This window comes from Eurypyga helias, unplaced genomic scaffold (genome assembly GCF_000690775.1).
Source record: "Eurypyga helias isolate BGI_N326 unplaced genomic scaffold, ASM69077v1 scaffold12137, whole genome shotgun sequence".
NCBI classification, from domain to species: Eukaryota; Metazoa; Chordata; class Aves; order Eurypygiformes; family Eurypygidae; genus Eurypyga; species Eurypyga helias.
The window spans coordinates 1,191-4,436 of NW_010259839.1; the positions used below are offsets into that span (position 1 = coordinate 1,191).

A 3,246-nucleotide genomic window follows, 5' to 3' on the forward strand; every position below is an offset into this window, starting at 1 on the left:
CCTGGTTGGGAGGGTATCGGAAGCGGTTCCCTCCATCGGAAATGGAGGGAACCTCTGCCCGGGACCGCGGGCACCCGGCATGTGGCCGCGGAGCCGTGTTTGGGGACCCTGGCAGATGCCACCGCTCCGTTTTGTTGTTTCTCATCCCTGTTGTCCCGGTGGGGAAGTTTGAGGGATCTGGAAGTGCTGGCACGAGCAAAGCTCCGTGCGAGTCTTCCTCGGAGCCGGCTCCGCTCCTCCTCCGATCCCGCCTTGCCAAGTGACCGCGGGATCTCCTCTTTGCCGGTGTTAAGGTAAACATTCCATCGTCTGGGCTCGCTCCGAAGGAAAACCGCCTTCCTGCGGCTTCCAGGGTCTTTAGGATCTAATGCCCACAAATATTTGAGGCACGCGGGATTTGCGCGGAACGGGAACGGCGGGGCAAAAGACGCCCTTGGCGTCGGCTGAACTTTGGTCGGGCGTCCTTCACCTCGTCGTTAGCGCTCGGAAAACGAGGAAGAAACTGGGCTCTGGGAAGTGGCGCCGGCGCCTGGATGCTCCGACGTCGCTTTTTTTTCCGCTCGCTCGTGGGATTTAGCAAGGAACGCCGCAGGGTTCGGAGCTGTCGGAGCCGCGGCGACGATGGGATGATTTTGCTTGGCGCCGGGTGCCTTGATCCTTCCCGGTGATCCGGAGGGACGCACCGCCGCTCTTCGGATGGAGATGGAAAACCGGGAAGTGCCTCCAGTCCCTTGTTTATCTCATTTTTAAAGCGTAATTAAGAGCTAATCGCCGGGCAGGATGCGTAATCCGGGCCGTGGCGTCTGGACTTTGGAAACGGGGACCTCGTCGTGGCAGACTTGGCTCTTGCTCCGGCTCGCCCGGCACCGGCGGGGGGTTTCTGCCGTCGCTGCAGCGCTGTCCGAAGGGAGGGTGAACCTGCAAAACCCGAGCGAGCGGGATAAAATTCGTCTCCTCTAGCAGGAAGCGGAGCCGGGGTGGGAGAGCACAAAGCAGCCCGCTTAGGTGGTCTTTTTTCCTCCCTTCTCTTTCTCGTTTTGGCTTGCTCATTTTCTCTGTCGTCATGGTAACAGGGAGATGCTGAGGGATGCCTCCGGATCTTTGAAGCCGGAGCGGAACAGGCACCGAGAGCCTTGCGTCGCGTGCGAGGGCTCGGGGTGCCTTCCCTCTCTGGACAAAGGCCAAACTTTTCCACTCTCAGTCCCCCCTGAGGTGATCCCGGCATGGATTCCCCTTTTCCTACCTCCAGGCCGGAGGCAGCTCTCCGCTGATCGTGTCCCTGACTCCCTGTCTTCTTCTCTTGCAGGTTTGAAGCGCGCAGACCCTCCAGTGCTATGGGAGACTCCGCGTCAGACCCGGCCCGAGGGACAGGCTTGGAGCAGGCGCCCGGCTCGGCATCCCCAGGGAATGGCGGGACGTCCCTCAGCGTCATAAGGCGTGGGGGAGCTGGCCGTCATCGACCCTGAGGTGGCCAAGAAAGCCTGCGAAGAGGTCCTGGAGAAGGTCAAGCTGATGCACGGCGTCTCCTCCGACGGCCCGACGAAACAGGCCGACGGCAGCCAGGCGGAGCGTGCCCCACGGACCGCGGTGGATTTGCCCAACGGAGACATCGGAGAGGGCTGTGAAATCAAATGCTTGGACGATCCGCCTGGCACGGCCTCCAAGATCCAGGAGGAGGACGAGACCGCGGCCAACACGGTGAAAACCGCCCGGAAGCGGCAGAAGAACAACTCGGCTAAGCAGTCCTGGCTCCTCCGGCTCTTCGAATCCAAACTCTTCGATATCTCCATGGCCATTTCGTACCTGTACAATTCCAAGGAACCCGGCGTGCAGGCTTACATTGGGAATAGGTTGTTCTGCTTTAGGAACGAAGACGTGGACTTCTACCTGCCCCAGCTGCTGAATATGTACATTCACATGGACGAGGACGTGGGAGACGCCATCAAGCCCTACATCGTGCACCGCTGCCGGCAGAGCATCAACTTCTCCCTGCAGTGCGCCCTGCTGCTGGGCGCCTACTCCTCCGACATGCACATCTCCACTCAGCGACACTCCCGCGGGACCAAGCTGCGGAAACTCATCCTCTCGGACGAGTTGAAGCCGGCTTACAAGAAGAGGGAGCTGCCGTCGCTGAGCCCAGCGCCCGAGATGGGGTTGTCTCCTTCCAAAAGGACTCACCAGCGGTCCAAGTCGGACGCCACCGTTACCATCAGCCTGAGCAGCAACCTGAAGCGCACAGCCAGCAATCCGAAAGTCGAGAGCGAGGAAGAGGTAATGTCGGGGTTCTCCGAAGCTCGTTCCGCCCGGGAAGGGGTGTCCCAGGGCTCCTGCTGCTGGTTCCCAGCTCCTCCTTAACCCCCAGGGGGTTTTCGGCCTCGTTGCTGCCAACGGTTGACGTTTTCATTCCCGCGTCTCTGAGCAAACCGACGCGGCGAGGGTGCTGGGGCTCCGGAGGGGGATTTTCCTTGGAGCGAGGGGAAAGGGAGCGCGTTCAGTGGCTCCAGGCTAAGGCAGAACGCTGGGTGGGGAGGACCGAGGCGCTTCCATCGCTGCTGAACTCCCACGCGATTTGGGCAGCTCGGCCGGCGTCTCTGTTACGCAACCTGCAGCCACCCCGCTCTCTTGGGAATCTGGTTCCTCCTTGTCCCGACTTGTTCGGATTTGGCGACGCTGAGGCAGAAAAGGCCCCTGGGCAGGGGAGAGCGGGGGGAGGAGAGCAGATAAACCCACCAGCTCCCCCGTGCCCTGGCCGCAGCGTTCCTGGATTCCTCTCTCCTTTGCCCAGCTCCCTGATGGAAAGCCGGGCTTGCCGTGTGGAGGGGCCGCTTCCAGGCTGGGGGATAACGCGATTCCGTGCCAAAGCAAACGGCGTTTCCGTAGGTGAACTGGGGCCCGTGCGTGTCCGTGTCTCCCAGGCAGCTCCGTGGGCTCTGCCGTGACGCTTTTCTAAGTGTGGAAAAGCGACGGACACGAAGCCGCCTTGGGAGCGGCCGCGCCCGGGAGAGGGAACGCTCGTGCTGGAGCGGGATTTCTCCCGGGAAAAAAACGGGTTACTCCTTTCCATGCATCCGCTCCTGCAGAGGCTTTTGGAGCAGAAGGATGAGCAGCATCCCTGGTAGCGGGGGCGCGAGGCCGGAGGGAAAAGAGCTGGAAGCAGGGATTTTGGGTGTTGCTGGTGGTTTTTAGCAGAAGCGTCAGCCTGGGGTGGTGGGAAGCGCGGGGCTGAGATGGGAATACCGGGTGGGA

General features: G+C 61.5%; 1 pseudogene; it reads left to right on the forward strand.

Annotated features, from left to right (window-relative positions):
* The first annotated feature begins 1,334 nt into the window (after positions 1-1,334).
* Positions 1,335-2,355, forward strand: LOC104511978 (annotated as a pseudogene).
* The last annotated feature ends 891 nt before the right edge of the window (positions 2,356-3,246 follow it).